Source organism: Petaurus breviceps, unplaced genomic scaffold (assembly GCF_028583685.1).
Source record: "Petaurus breviceps papuanus isolate PSGF00001 unplaced genomic scaffold, PetGlider_PUasm1.0 38, whole genome shotgun sequence".
In the NCBI taxonomy this organism is placed as follows: Eukaryota; Metazoa; Chordata; class Mammalia; order Diprotodontia; family Petauridae; genus Petaurus; species Petaurus breviceps.
Window position 1 is genome coordinate 16,740,752 of NW_027186304.1, and position 17,216 is coordinate 16,757,967.

General features: G+C 36.6%; 1 long non-coding RNA gene across 2 annotated transcripts in view; it reads right to left on the reverse strand.

Annotated features, from left to right (window-relative positions):
• Window positions 1-1,951: 1,951 nt before the first annotated feature.
• LOC138170007 (uncharacterized) overlaps window positions 1,952-17,216 on the reverse strand; it is a 63,885-nt gene continuing 48,620 nt past the window's right edge. For both annotated transcript variants that reach the window (XR_011170504.1, XR_011170505.1), the window contains exon 4: window positions 1,952-2,088. This is a non-coding gene — a long non-coding RNA (uncharacterized lncRNA). The remainder of the gene's footprint in view (window positions 2,089-17,216) is intronic.

Genomic DNA, 17,216 nt, shown 5'->3' on the forward strand with positions numbered 1-17,216 from the left:
TGCCTCTGGGCCAATCACTTTTCTTCTCACTTCACTTCCACCAGTGAGGCATCCCTTTAAGAATAAAAGTTGCAAAGCAGGTGCTAATTTGCTTTGCTAGAATTATTTTTGCACCTGAAGATTATAGGTTGGCCTAAGAAAAAAGTATCATAAGTACATATTTATGGCACATAGATTCATATGATAACATAAGCTAAATTATTTAAAAGGCTTAAAAGATTCTGGATTCTATCTTTTTTTAAATAAAAAAAATCTCACATTTATATAACACTGTAATAGTTAATAAAACCTTTCTTCACAACAATTCAATGAAGTGGTAAGTGGAAAAAATGTTACTTTCAATTTTTAGAAGAGAAAATTTATGATCATTTAGCTCAAGGAAGCAAAATTAGTTTTGTATGCTCTTGTAGGTTGTAAAATGTCAAAGAATTTTTATCTGGATTCAAGAACCAGTGTTCCTGCCAATATACCTTGGTGCCTTCTATAATAGCATTTTTCATTCTATAAACTCATACTTATAAACTACACATCCAACTCACATATTAAAAAACTCCAAAACTACATTTCTCTTGATTCCTCAACCTGTTTTTAATTATTTTACTGCATTGAACATCCATTTAAATGTAGGAAATAAAGGTTAAGGAAAGTGGTGAATTTTCTCTCAATTCAATATTCATAGAAAATAGAAAATGTTTCATGAAAGAGACGACAAAATATAACAGTTTCACATAATTCAAACAGTAATTAGATTTGTGCTCTCAGGTCAGTGGATTGTACTCTCTAAGCCTTAGTTTCTTCCTCTAAAAATAAAGAACATAGACATTTCCTAGAAAGTCTATAAGATCCATTTCAGTTACAAAATTCTTTGTTTCTTAAAAGCACCTAAACGGATGTTGAGACAAAGCTTCTAATTTTAATCTACAGCTCACCATTTGACCTGGGACATTATTTTCTCTCTCTGGACCTATTTCCTCTCACTTAAATAATAGGATTGGTCTAGATCAGGAGTCCTTAACATACACACACACACACACACACACACACACACACCCCAACACACATACACACACACTCACTTCAGTGACTCTCTATTACCTTTAGGCAATGGTATACAAAATATATATATACCCTGTGTTTTCCCAATAATAAGACACTGTCTTATTATATTTTTTGTAAAGAAAAACACCAGAGGGCTTATTTTCAGGGGAGGGCTTATGTTGTCCTGCCTCAGCTCTCCTCCGCGGCACTGCTCTCAATGGTGCCAGCAAGCAAATCACTGGGGAAAAACAGGATGACGCGCTCACTGCTGCAGCTCTGATTGGATGCAGCTCGGAGCGCGGCGTGTGTTTCACCCAGGGTGGGGGGAGGGGTACAGTACATACAGAGGGTACTATAATGTAGCGTGTAGCACAGGGGATCACCTTCACTACAGTAGCAATCTCAATAGGGCTTATTTTCGGGGAAACACGGTATATATAATAAGTATATAAAATATGTATTATATATAATATAATACACATGATATCTATTATAGAATATATAATGCAATATAATAATGAAATTTAATATATATATACATATATATATAATAATATGTAAAGTCTTCCATTATATAAAACTTTTCACAACATGGACCTTTCCTAACTTTCTAGTCTTCTTCAAGACATTCCTGAAACATAATACTTTCATCTCCTGATCCTGTGCCTTTTTTACCTGCTGACCCAATGCCTACAAAGCTCTTTCTTCTCATTTCTGCCCCCTAGATTCTCTGGCTTCTTTCAGGGCTCAGCTCATATCTCAGCTTCTGCAAGAAACCTTTTTCACTCCAAACCCTAGATTACCTCCTGTTTACACTTTTTATGTCTATATACATAATTTTTATAGCTATTTTTGTCTTATCTCTCCCATTAGCATATGAGCTTCCTGAGATACGAGACTATTTTTTTCTCACCTTATTTTTCATGCGTAGGATAGTGGATGGCACATAGTAGGCATTCGTCACCATTTGCTGATTGATTGAATGATGGATATTTGCTTTATGGATGTCCTTTCCTCATTAGAAGACGTAGTAGTCATGGTTTCCTCTTCCTAAACAATTTAATAATGATAAGTGTTGCTGTTGTTGTTGTAGCTAGCATTTATACAGCCCTTTAAGTTTACAGAATTCTTTAAAAGTATTGTCTTACTTCATCCTCACTACAATCCTGGGAAACACATAGCTATTTGACAATAAGAACCATCTCTCTGACTTCTTTAGCACTTCTAGCTACCTTTCTCCATCTCCACTTCTTTCTTTCCATAGTAGTATATGTTTTCAGCCCTTCTTCAGTAATGTCCAACTCTTTGTGATCCCATTTGGGGTTTTCTTGGCAAAGATACTAGAGTCATTAGCCATTTCCCTCTCCAGATCATTTTACAGATGAGGAAACTGAGGTAAACAAAGTTTAGTGACTTGCCCAGGGTCAAACAGCTAGTAAGTGTCTGAGGCTGGATATGGACTCAGGTCTTCCTGACTCTAGGGCTGGCATTCTATTCACTGATGCACCTAGATGCCCAATAAATGTTAACAATGAGTGAACTTGCTCCTTCAAAGGCAGAACCACTTTGATCCAGTGAAGATGGTGGAAATGTCTGATGCAATTATCTCCCACCTCGTTGTGTCTATTATTCTTAATGCTCTACATTTTTCAGGTTTTAATTTTAATTTACAATGAATATTTAGTGATTAGAGGTCTGTATGTTATATGCAGGTATATTGGTAAGTTTATAAATAATTAAAGCTTCTGGATTCTGCTATATACATACCTAGAGAGAGCTAAGTTTGCATAGCAACTGAGGGGTGGTTTCAAAGTCAGACAAACCCAGACTCCAGTCACACCACGGACAGATATTAGGTAAATTATTTAAACTTTCAGTGCTTTAGCCAATTCTCTAAGATCAAACATTGCAGAATAGATTCTAATGTGCAATACTGGGACCATTTTCCTTCTCCTCAAGTTCCCTGTCCCAATGAAATCACAAGTTTAATTCTTCTTTAAAGTCTATGAAACATTTTGGACGCACTATTTCATTTGAATTTCATGGCAATCCTATAAGGTCATTACTGCATTATTATCCTCATTTTATAGATAAGGAAACTAAGCTCAAAGAGAATAAATGTGTTGTCTGTGGCCACACAGTTAGCCAAGTGTCATAAGAAGGATTTGATCCCAAGTCTTCCTGACTGTATCATTGTTCCATACTGCCAATCTATATAACATATTATATATGCCACTACATTGAATCGCCACATGTGATAGATTTGGTTTACAAAGGTTTTTGAAGATGTATACATTGTAAAATTTAGTCCTCAGAGGCACCTTGTGAGTTATTTTTGATTGGTAGTTCACAGTCTATCACTTAATCTAGGGCTAGCTCTAGTTACACTTTACTGTTTGATATCTTACCAGATACCACTTAGGTCACAATCCCTGGCCTCCCACACCTATCCAGTTCTGGAACCATATTTAAATCAACCTCATCATTGCTTCTAGAAAGTGCCTATCAATCTACTGACTCTCACCAACTCCCTCAGACTCAAAATATCCTTCCTTGATGCTTTCATCTCAGTTAAGTTTTGTCCTATATTTCTTCTGCCCTTTGTGGCTAAATCTTTGAGAATTCTATCTACAAGAGGTACCTCCACTTTCTCTATTCTTATTCTCTTCTGAAACTCTTATAATTCAGCTTGTGATCTGACCACTCCACTGAAACTGCTCTATCCAGTTACCAATGATCTATTATTTGCCAGATCCAAAGGTCATTTCTTAATACTTATTCTTTTTGACCTCTCTGCATGCTTTGACATTGTTGATCACCTTTTCATTCTCACTCTCTTCTGTCTAGGTTTTCAGTACACAACTGATGCCTCTGGCTATCCTCAATCTTCTTTACTGAATCCTCATCCAGGTGAACATCTCTAACCATAGATGTCCCACAGAACTCTGTCCTGGGCTTTCTCTATTCTTCTCACTCCATGTTATACTTGGTGATCTCATCAGCTCCCAAGGATTTCATTATCATCTATATACTTATCATACTCAAATTGTCCTATCCTGTCTGAACTTCTCTGCTGACCTACAGTTTGCCTTTTAGACACCTCAAAGTGTATATCTAATAGACATCTTAACCTCAACATGTCCAAAACTAAACAGATTAGTGTCCCCATAAACCACTCTTCCCTCTAAACTTTCTTGTTACTGTCAAGGGAACCATCATATTCTCAGTCCCCCGGGCTTACCACCAAAGTTTTACCCTAGACTATATACAATCTTTGGATAAGACATCTATATTTCCATTTTGCAACATTTCTTGAATACATTCCCATTTCTCTTTTGATACTGTCAAAACACTTTTTAAAGTTATCGTCACCTCACATTTTTGCTGTTGCTCAATTGATTTTTAATCATGTCCAACTCTTCATGACCCCATTTGGGATTTTCCTGGCAAAGATACAGGAATGGGTTGCCATATTTCTCCAGCTAATTTTACAGATGAGGAAAGTGAGAAAAACAGGGTTAATTGGCTTGCCCAAGGTCACACTGCTAGTAAGTGTCTAAAGCCATATTTGAACACAGGAAGATGAGTCTTGGTGTCTTCAGGCCCAAGGCTCTATCCAGTGAGTTGCCTGGCTGCCCTCACCTCAGACTTAAGATTATTGAAATATCCTGCTGGTGAGTATGCCTGACTCAAGACTTTCTTTAATCCATTCCATCCTTTCTCTGTCAGACATCAAAGTAATTTTCCAAAATCACAGGTCCATCTATGCCATTTCCCTACTCAATAAACAGCAGTGACCCCTCATTACCTATAGGATAAAATATAATATCCTTCATTTGGAAATAACAATCTTTCATTATTCTACCCTTCCATCCCTTCTAATCTTCTAGTACCTCATTCCACATCACATATATTTCTATCCAGTGACACTATTTCCCTTGCTCTTCTGTGACCAATACTTTCCATCTCTTGGTTCCACCTTTTTTTTTTCTTGCTGCTATCAGTGCCTGAAATTTTCTCCTACTTCATCTTCTCTGGCTTTGTTCAAAGTCCCAGAAAAAATCCCATCTTTAGTAAATCACTGGCCCCAGAGTCAGGAGGACCCGAGTTCGATTTTGGCCTCAGACACTTAACACCCACACGAAAAAAAACTAGCCGTGTAACCTTGGACAAGTTACTTAACCCCAACTGCCCTCCAAAAGGCAAAAAAAAAATCCCATCTTCTACAGCAATGATGTTGAAATAAAAAATGGGGTTATTAACATGTAAATAAGGATCACTGCAAACCACATATTGACTAGGTTATAAAATGAAATATTTTCATATCTTCTTATATATATTTTTTTCATTTTATTAAATATTTCCCACTAAATTTTAAACTGGTTCAGACCCACTCAAGTGTGTTATAGCCTGAAACCAGAAGGCAGAAACTTGCTGTTTCAACAAGTCTATTCTAAGGGAAGTCTTTCCAGTTCCTATTAATTCTGGTGCTTTTCCTCTTTAATAATTTCCTATTTATCCTACACCCAGTTCTTATACATATTTGTTTGCTTGTCATCTCCCCCACTAGATTGCCAGTTCCTTGAAGGCAGAGACTATCTTTTTTTTTCTTTTTCTTTTTGTAGTCTTTGTATATAGCACAGTATCTGACACATATAAGTACTTGATGAATTCTTATTGACCAATGGCTCCAATCAACCTCCTTATAATTTTCCAAATCAAAATATTTCTTCTTTGGTCACCACTTTTCTAAATGTAATCTCTTTCCCTACAGGAATATTAACTCCTCAAGGACAGAGGCTTTCTTTGTTTTTTTTTTTTATATTTGTACCCTCATTATTTAGGACAGTGATTGTCATATTTAAGTATATAACAAAGGTCCCTACCCCATTTACTTATCAATCCCTCTTAAAAGATGAAGAAACTGAATTGAGTTGCTCTAGTTTCCTTAGTAATAGTAGTGGGAGTTAACATTTATATGGTCCTAGACTGGAACTGAGGTCTCTTGGTTCCTAGCAAAATGTTCTTTTAAGACATCAGAATGCTCAAAATGTTGGGGTGGTAGGTATATGCACGTATCTGGTGTGTATGTGTGCATGTGTCTGTGTGTGTGTGAGAGAGAGAGACAGAGACAGACAGAGACAGAGACAGAGAGGGAGAAGGAGAAAGAGACTATCAGAAGGGTAAGTGAAATATAGTATATAGTAGTCAGTGGGGAAAAAGCATTACCAACAATTTCAAATACGTCTGAGATTTCATTTATCAATTTTTACCCTCTACCAAGGCAAAAGACAACTTCTCTAAGGTTTTGTTACCAGCCTTTATGAGTTGCCATGACTAAAACACAAAAACAAAAAGCAAACATTAAAACAAAACTAACAATAAAAATACACACCAACCCATCACTTGATAGCAAACTTTTGGCTACTATCAACATATTAAAGCAATCATTTTATCAGATGCTTTATCTTTTTTTATCACATTTGTCTTGTTCATAAAACTATAATTTTCCAACTGACTAACCACCACAATCAGAAGAAAATAATGTTATGCATAATAAAGATGCACATTAATTTAAAAACAACTGAATTGCTTTACTAATAACTTTTTACAAGAAAAAGACAGCCTTCTATATTTCCTTTCTCTGCAGAACTAAATGTTTTCCATAGAAATAGGAGCAATTCATATTTACCCTTAATTCATTTAGCACTATATCCTGAAGGTAACCCTTGGTCCTCAAAGGCTATGCCTTTCAAATGAAATGTCTAGCAGAGTCACCCAGCTAGGTTACACATATATAGGTAGGTTACAAATATGACTGCAAAGACAGCCTCTATGACTGTCATATGAACACCAGTTAAACTAAGTTCATATAAGCTTCTCCTCCAGTTGATCATGGAGTAATGAATATTTAAATCATAGCAATTCATTTTAAAATATTTTTTTTCTTTCTTCAACTTGACAATAGTTATATAAACATTTCTATTTATAAATACTGCACATTTACAGGCTCATGACAATGTAATTGCCACTTGCAGGAAAGCTCCATGTCAGAACCAGTAGACGCAGACAAAGTTAATGCTAAAATAAGAATACACAATGGAGTCAGAAGTAACCAACTAAGTTGGGTCCATATTCTGTCATATGCTGGGGTAGAGAAGTGCCTACATTTCCAACCCTAGTTGAAAACACATCTTGTTGCCTGGAGCATTGAAGCCAAGATCACTCCTCACTTGAAACCTCCTCCTTTTCTACTCAGTGTATGGCACCTCACATGATCATTTCCAGCTCAAAAACTGATAGAGAAGATTTAAGTCAGAAAGGAGTAATACATAGTTAAAGCAGGCAAAGAATAACTGTACATAATAAAATTCTATAAATTCAAATTGGAGGAGAAAAGACCAAGAACATTTAAATGTTCAGAGTTTGGAGGAGTGACGCAAAGAAAAGAAAAAGATGATTGCAAATGAAACCATGAATTCCTATTAAAGACAACTTAAAAAAATACATAACAAGGCTCAGCTATATGGCACAGTGAAAAGAGCACTGGTCCTGGAATCACAAGGACCTGAGTTCAAATCTGGGCTCAGACACTTAACACTTACTAGCTGTGTGGCCTTGAACAAGTCACTTAACCCCAATTGCCCTGCCTTCCCCTCTCCAAAAAAAATGTTGGACAAAAAAATTCACAAGAAGTTCAACAATCAGTTTCAAAGTTGTCCTGCTTGTCTCCCTTTGAATTTCCTTCTCTTGTGATTTAAAAAAAATTCTTAATGATGCAACTTTCTGTTGTTTTTGATAACAATATCACTAGTACCCCCATCTATTAATTACCTAATCCAATTGCCCCACATTATGAAAAGATGTTTTCTTATAGAATGTATTAAATAGTCAAACAAAACAATTTAACATATTGGCCACTTTTCATTACAGGCATCTCATTCAGCAAGTAAGATTATTTATTATTGGGGGCAGAGTCAAGATGGAGGAGTAGAAGGAGGACCTCCATTGGGCTCCGGCTTCCACCTTCCCCAATCCATGTAAAAAGGGGACTCTAAACAAACTTTGGAGCTGCAGAACCCACAAAATGACACAGAGAAGCTAACCTCCAGCTGAGGACAGCCCAGCAGGCCGGCAGGAATTGGCCAGTGCAGCGCTCTGGGAGCCAAGCCCAGCCCCACGATGAGGCTTTAGCCCCAGAGCAGGCCTGACCAGCCGCCTGCCAGAGGGACTCCAGATCAGCAGCAGCTGTGGCCTTTTCCAGATTTATCAACACATCGATGTGAAGGACAAAGTGAGAGGTCAATGCAGTCTGGAATTTGGGACCCAGTTAGTAGGAGTGCATGGCTTTTGCCCCCCAGGCAAGAAGCTGCTGAGATGCTGGCACAGCCAGCCAGTGCCACGTGGCAGCTTCAGCTCCTGGCCTGCAGAGTATAGGGGGACCAAGCACCAGTCTGAGGGGTAATCGTTCTTGCTTTAACCTGCTTGCATCTGGATTGCAGTATAGGGTGGAGGTCCTGGGGTGTATGTCCAGCTTGTCAGAGCATGTGGAGACCTCAGAGAAGGCACCCATCTAATACCTCCAGCAGCTGAGAAAACCCCAGCATTTGGGATGAAATGCCCTGTCTGGTGGCAGAGTCCTACTGTGGCAAAAAGCCCAAAAGTCAAACCATTGAGTGGCAAAATGAGCAGGCAAAGGAACCAAAGCAGACAGAAGATTCCAACGATATACTCCTATTTTGGGGACAAAAAGGAGCAAAGCATGGAACAGGAGGAAGACAGTGAAGTCAGAACTCCTGCACCAAAAGCTTCAAAGGAAAATACAAGCTGGTTACAGACCATAGAGGACCTTAAGAAGCAGATAAGAGAAGTGGAGGAAAGATTGGGAAGAGAATTGAGAGCAATGGAAGAAAATTACGAAATGAGAGTCAACAGCCTAACTGAGGAAAATACCACCTTAAAAAATAGACTAATTCAAATGGCAAAAGAGGTTCAAAAAGGCAATGAGGAGAAGAATGCCTTAAAAAGCCAAATTTGCCAGATGGAAAAAGAATCTTGAAAGCTCAACGAGGAGAATCATTGCTTCAGCATTAGATTGTAGCAAATGGAAGCTAATGTCTTTATGAGAAATCAAGATGCTGTTAAACAGATCCAAACAAATGAAAGAATAGAAGGCAACATGAAATATCTCATGGGAAAAACCACTGACCTGGAAAATCGATCCAGGAGAGATAATTTAAAAATTATTGGACTACCTGAAAGCCATGATCAAAGTAAGAACCTAGAAATCATCCTCCAGGAAGTTCTCAAAGAAAACTGCCCTGATATTTTAGAACCAGAGGGCAAAATAGATGTATAAAGAATCCACCAATCACCTCCTGAAAAAGATTCCAAACTTAAAGCCAGGTTCCAGAATTCCCAGATTAAGGAGAGAATATTACAAGCAGCCAGGAAGAAACCATTTGAATATTGTGGAAACATGATCAGGATAACCAGGATCTGGCAGCTTCTACAATGAGGGATCGAAGGGCTTGGAATGTGACGTTCCAGAGGTCAAAGGAGCCAGGATTAAAACCAAGAGTCACCTACCCAGCAAAACTGAGTATCATGTTTCAGAGGAAAATATGGTCATTCAGTGGAATAGAGGACTTTCAAGCATTCTTGCTAAAAAAAACCAGAGTTGAATAGAAAATTTGACATTCAGATACAAAAAGCAATAGAAGCATGATAAGCTGCTTCAACACAGGGCTCTCAGAATATCTCCCTTGTGGTCCTTCAGCTGCAAAGGACTCCATCAGCAAATAGCAGCCAATCTCTGCGGCAATAATGGCTACTTTTCAGCAGTCTGATTTAGTGCAGAAATGTTTACACATGGATTCTGCTGTAGCCCTTTTACTTCCACTTCCAAACAACAACAAAATCGAAAAAATCAATTGCCATACCAAGGCTGAAGATGTTGCAGAGTTCTCCTAAAATGTGTCTGGGTGGATTATTGCTTCCTAGAAAGGAAAAATAGATATAAAGAATTCAAAGAAAGATGGGAAGAGCTTTTCGAAATGACGCAGGACAAAGAAAGTAAAACCAGAAGAATAGCATACTCAGAGATCATGATAGAAAGAAAGCTCACCCTGAAAACCAATAAAACAAAACAATAAAACTCAACTTGCCATGTTAATCAAGCGAAAAGGGGAAAAAAAAGGTTATTTATTATCATCCCTCTGAGTCACATTTATTTATTGAGTTCACCAAGCGGCTAGGGACACAGTGGCTAGAGCACCAGACTTGGAGTTAGGGAAGATCTGAATTCAAATCCTTCCTCATATACTTATTAGCTATGTGACCCTGGGCAATTCACTTACTCTCTGCCTACCTCAGTTTCTACATCTGGAAATTGGGAGAATACGAAATGAGGGGTTTTCATGAGGAGAAAATAAGATGACATTTGTAAAGTGTTTTGCAAATTTCAAAGTGCTATATAACAGCTAGGAATATGTTTGTGTGCAGATACACACATTTATTTATATATGCTTGTGTATGCATGTTTGTATTTGTGTATATACATGTATGTGTGTAAATGCTGGCTATGATACTGATGATCAGAATTTCAAATCTCTTAAAGTTGTTTTGCTTAACTCTTTATAATCCTTGAATAAACTGTCCTCTTTGCTTTGGCTCCTTTCCTCTCCAGCAAACACAATCATACTTAAAGACTGATACTGAAGAGACAGAGAGATGACATAATCTTTGACAGTAGAGGAAGTAAACATGTGTGAAATTACTGATCCTGGAAATATTGAAATTACTCATTCTTAAGAAGGGAGACAAATTACTACATGTTAGTTGTTAAATGTAATAAACCATATGATAATTACATAAAGCCCCATAGTTATAAATAAGTATTAAAGTGGATATCAAAATTAGTCTTCTTACATTGAAGATAATTACATTAAGTTTTTTAAAGTAATATTATTGAAATACAGACAAATTTTTTAGCTTTGAAATTTATTTGGTGCTATAATTCCTATTAATTACAAAGTTGCAGCAATGCCAGTTAACATTTTTCAAGAAAGATGAGAAGAGCTTGCCTTCTTAGGAAATATTATTTTATTATTTGAATGATGAGTCTATATTCCTATTCCTGTTTGAGACCAGAACATCCTGTTTAATTTTTCCTATTACTGGTTTGATTGACTAGCCTTCCTTTCCATCTATAACCTTAAACTTTATCCCCAAGCATCAGACTGAGTACTCTAATTAATTAAGGGAAAATATTTCGGACTGATTAGTACAATTCTATTGTGATCACTCCTTGGAGGGGCCTAAACCTTCTCTATCTATCAAAGACAACCAGGAATAAGTCTGTATAGCCTGAATTTAGTCTCCTTCAAGTCTACTCATGAAATTTGCTTTTAATAATATTATTTTATTAGTCCCTTGGAAAATGGTTTGTGTAGCTCTTTTATATAAATTTTTATCATATTTGCAATGAAAGTCAAAATTCAAAGTTGTCATCACTATCACTGGGAAATATAATTACTTTTGATTCTATTGCAATTCTGTTGTGATACAACAAGGAATAATCTTACAGCAGGCCTATCTCCCAAGCGCAGCAATTTTATCTTTCCTAAATGAAGACATCATTTTCTGGTGCTTGTTATGAAATCTTTAATAAAATCGTTGTATATTTTTACAAAGATCAAATGAAAAATTCCCAGCTTTTAAATTAAACCCATTTCTCCAATAGGTAGGGAAAGGACAAAATTACTTAAAAGAGTCAGGGGAAAGTAATTATTAGCACTATATATATATATATATATATATATATATATATATATATATGTATATATATATTGCTTTTTGGAGGACAATTGGGGTTAAGTGACATGCCCAAGGTCACATGGCTAGTTTTTGTGTTAAGTGTCTGAAGCCGGATTTGCACTCAGGTCTTCCTGACTCCAGGGCCGGTACTCTATTCACTGCATCACCTAGCCATCCCAGCATATTCCTTTTTTTAAACTGTTGCTATAAACCATTGAGGATTGAACACATAAGACCAAGAAGTGGGGATCCTTCTTAGCATTAGTACACACAGACCTTCTCCTACAGCAAAATGGTTATGTTCAAAAAAGAAATAAGGCAGTGGAAAAAGTCTATTACTGAGTTGGAAATGTGTTTAAATAGAAAACTTCTTCTGTTCTCCACAATTCTGACAGGTAAACTATTCCTTGCTCTCCTGGTTTGCTTATAATATCAGCCTTTATATTTAAATTGTATGCCCATTTTGACTTATATCTTGATATAAGATGTTGGTCTATATCTAGTTCCTGCCATAGTATTTTTCCAGCTTTCCCAGAAGTTTTTGTTAAATAATGGGTTATTCCAGACACTGAAGTCTTTGGATTTATCAAACAGTAGCTTACAATACTCATTGACTATTGTGTCTTATGTACCTAACCTATTCCACTGATCCACTACTCTATTTCCTAGCCAGTACCAAGAAATTTTGATGATTGCTACTTTATCATAAAATTCAACATTTGGTATAGCTAGGTCATTTTCTCTTCCATTTATTTTTATAAATTCCCTTGATATTCTGGTCCTTTTGCTCTTCTAGATGAATTTTATTGTTTTTTTCTAGCTGTATTAAAATCATTTTTGATAGTTTGATTGGTATGGTACTGAATAAGTAAATTAATGTAGGTAGAATTGTCACTTTTATTTTGTTAGCTCGGCCTACCCATGAGCAATTTATTTTTTTATAGTTATTTACATCTGACTTTATTTGTGTGAAAAAATGTTTTGTAACTGTATTCATATAGTTAATGGGTTTGTATTGGCAAGTAGATGGCAAGTAACTTCCAAATATTTTGTAAGGTCTACAATAACTTTAAATGGAATTTTCTTTTCTATCTATTACTCTTGGGATTTGTTAGTAGTTTAGAAATACCTGTGATTTAAGTGGGTTTATTTTATATTCTGCAACTTTGCCAAAGTAGTTAACTATTGCAAGTAGTTATTAAATTGTTTCTCTAGGATTAACTAAGTATACCATCATATCATCTGCAAAGAGTGATTGTTTTGTTTCTTCTTTCCCCATCCTAATACCTTCAATGTATTTTTCATCTCTTATTGCTAAATCTAACATCTCTGCTGCAATATCGAGTAACCATGGTAATAATGGACATCCTTCTTTCACCCCCGATCATATTGGAAGCTTCTAGCTTATCTGCATTACATACGATGGTTGGTGATGGTTTTAGTTAGATACTAACTATAATTTCAAGGAAGACTCCATTTATTCCTATTCTCTCTAGTGTTTTTAATAGGAATGGGTGTTGTATTTTGTCAAAATCATTTTATATATCTATTGAGATAATCTTATGATTTCTGATCATTTTGTTGTTGATATGGTCAATTATGCTGATAGTTTTCCTGATATTGAACCAACTGTGCATTCATGGGATAAATCATACCTGGTCCTAGTGTATTAGTCTTCAGTCACTGTAATCTCTGTGTTACTATTGATTGGGAAATTGGTCGCAAATTTTCTTTCTGTTTTAACTGATCAGGTATTAACACTTTATAAGTATCCCAAAAGCATTTGGTAGCATTTCTTCTTCACCTGTTTTCCCAGATAGTAAATCGAGTGTTGGAATTAGTTTTTTTTAAATGTTTGATAAAATTCACTTGTAAATCTATCTGACCCTAGAGACGATTTGCTAGGGAGATCATTGATGGCTTGTTCAATTTCTTTTCCTAAAATAAAATTATTTAAGTTTTTTATTTCCTCTTCTGTGAATATGGGCAATTTATATTTTTGTAAATAGTCACCCATTTTACTAAGATTGGCAAATTTATTGGCACATGGTTGGGCAAAATAGCTCCTAATTATTTTTTCAATTTCCTCTTCATTGGTAATAAATTCACCCTTTTCATCTTTTTTTAATTTTATTTTTTATTAATTTGTTTGTTTACTTTTAGTTTACAAGATTCAATTCCACAATTCCTTGAGTTTTGAATTCTGTTCCCCTCCATCCCCTTCCTCCCGTGGCAGCATACAATCAAGTATACAATCTGAAAATACTTTCACATTAGATATTAGTGAGTTATAAAGATGGGTTGTATCAGATGGAATGAAAAATGGTAAAGAGGAAATAAAACCAAACGAGAAAAAGAAAAAGATCAGGTAGTTTGCTTCAATCTGGATTCAAACTCAGTTCTTTCTAGTTCTTTCTTTTTTTCTTTTTTTAAGCAATCAGGATTAAGTAACTTGCTCAAGGTTATACTGCCAGTTATTTCTGGTTGTGGTGCTGAGTATCAGAGCCCAGATTTTATCCCCAGGTCATCCCGACACTGGAGCCGGTACTCCTACTCGCTGAGCCACCTGGCCGCCCCTAAGCAATTAAGTAACTTGCTCAAGGTTACATGGCCAGGTGTTTCTGGGTGGGTGCTAAGTGTCTGAGCCTGGGATTCAATCTCCAGGTCATCCCGACACTGGAGCCGGTGCTCTTACTAGCTGTGCTACCTGGCCGCCTCCTTCTAGTTCTTTCTCTGGATGTAGACATCTCTCTCCATCATGAATCTTTTGGGATTGACTTATATCACTGCATTGCTGAGAAGAGTTCAGTCTATCAAAGCTGATCATCACACATACATTGTGTCTGTAATTGTATACACATTTCTCCTGATTCTACTCTTCTCACTCAGCGTCACTTCCAAGCCTCTCCAGGTAAATATGAAGTCCATCTGCACCTCGCTTCTTATAGCACAATAGTATTCCATAACATGCATATACCACAAATTGTTCAGCCATTCCCCAATTAATGGGTACCCGCTTAAAACCATTTTCATCTTTGATGCTGGAAATTTGGTTTCCTTCTTCCTTTTTTTAAAATCCAATTAACCAAATCTTCATTTTCTTAATAAAACCAGCTTTGGTTTTATTTATTAGCTTAATAGTTTTCTTAATTTTAATGTTTTTAACCTCTCCTTTGGCTTTTCACACTTTCTAATTTGATATTTAATTGTGGATTATTAATTCAGTCTTTTCTAGCTTTTTTAGTAGCATGCCCAATTCACTGATCTCTTCTTTCTCTATTTTATTCATGTAACCATTCAGAGATATAAAACTTCCCCTAAGAACTGCTTTTGCTGCATTTCATAAGTTTTGGCATATTACATCATTATTGTAATTCTCCTGGATGAAGCTATTGATGGTTTCTATGATTTTCTGTTTGACACTCATTTTTAGGGTTAGATTATTTAGTTTCCAATTAATTTTTAGTCTACCTTTCCATGGCACTTTATTACATACCATTTTTTTTCAGCGTGATCTGGAGAGGATATATTTAATATTTTACATTTCTTCATTTCATTGTGAGGTTTTTTGCTTCAATATATGGTCTATCTTTGTGTACATGCCGATTTCTATCCTTATTCAATTTTTTCCAGGAGTCTGCCATATCAAACTTTTTCAAAATTCTATTCATCTTCTTAACTTCTTCCTTATTTTGGTGTTAGATTTATCTAGTCCTGAGAGGGGGAGGTTGAGGTCCTCACTAGTATAGTTTTGTTGTCTATTCTTTTAACTCCCTTAATTTCTCCTCTAAGAATTTGAATGCTGTATCACTTGGTACATGTATGTTTAGTAATGGTGTCTTTTAACAGGATGCCTTTCCCTTCCTTATCTCTTCTAATTAGATCTATTTTTTATTTTATTTTGTCTGACATCAGGATTGCTACCCCTGGCTTTTTGTTATTTTTTTATTGTTTTGTTTTGTTCATTTGTTTGTTTGTTTTACTTCAGCTGAAGCATAATATATGCTGCTCCAGCCTTTTACCTTTACTTATGTGTATCCCTCTGCTTCAAACATTTCTTGTAAACAACATATTGTAGGCATTTTTGTCCCTCTTTTTCCAAACTATTAACTCTTTCTTGCATACCTCTCATTTCTTTTCCCAATTTTTATTCTATCGCTCTAATTTGACTTTTAAAATCCTTCTTGAACTCTTCCAAGAAGGTGTTTGGGGCTTGAGACCAGCTCAGATTCTGCTTTAAAGTTTCAGATGTGTGCATATTGACAATGTTGTCCTCTTCTGAATTGATGTTTTGATCTTCCCTGTCCCCACAGTAAGAATCTATTTCCTGGCTTTTAAAGTTGAGCTCTCCTGCTGGAGCACAGGGGGCACTGACACAAGCTTCTTGTGCTGGAGGCCAGGGATATGTTCTGTGTCTTTGTGTGCTGTGCCCTCAAGTACTTGCCCCTGAAGGCCTGTAGGGGTATAGGAACTTACTTGGTGCTGAGCTGGTATCTGCAACAGAAAAGTTCTCAGGGTGAGCGGGTCTGGCTCTTGGAGGAAGCCTGATTACCTGGGCTGCTTTGAAGCCCAGGAAGGTTTGGCTACTGGAGGATGCCTGCCCACCTGGATTTGTGCTTCCCAGGAAGCATGAAGTGGGGTGTTTCCTGGAGTTGTGATTCCTGGAAAGCACACAGGGAACTTTGGCTGCTAGAGGAAGGAAGCATGCCCACCAGCTCACGTGGTGGTTTTCTGAGCTGGAGTCTACCAGTTCCCCTGCCTGTGCCAAGGCACTTGAGGGCTCTATTGTTGGTGCTTGCCTGCTCCACCTCCCTAGGGCTCAGGATCTCCTACTGGCTTGCTGAGTGAGGCTGGTCACTGGCTTGCTGCGATACCTCCCATCTGTAGCATTCCCCTTTCCCCAGAGAGAGAGGAGCCTCTCCTGTTAATCCCCAAAGCTTCCCAGGCTACAAGACTGCTGTATCCCATCTCTTTGCTGAATCAGGGTTCCAAGGTTTTTCCTGGGGGCAATATTTTCTGTTTTTGGAGGTTAATAAGGGAGAGTGAGATTGACTTACTTCTCAAGTCAACCTTTGTGATTCTTTAGGGTAATGAAGAATTCATTTTGCCAATTTTTTTTTAATTAAAAGAGAAAAACATATCCTATAAGGTTGCTAGCTTCTAGAAAGCAGATCAAATGGTTTTGTATATAACACTGTGTTCATAAAGCCAAGTATATTGCAATAATATTTTCATATCACCATTTATATATCATATATCTGTATATGACATTGTCCATGATAGATATCTATACATCTGAAAAAATTCTAAAGAATATATCTTATGAATGTGGAAAACATGCTTTCAAACATCAAGGTAGA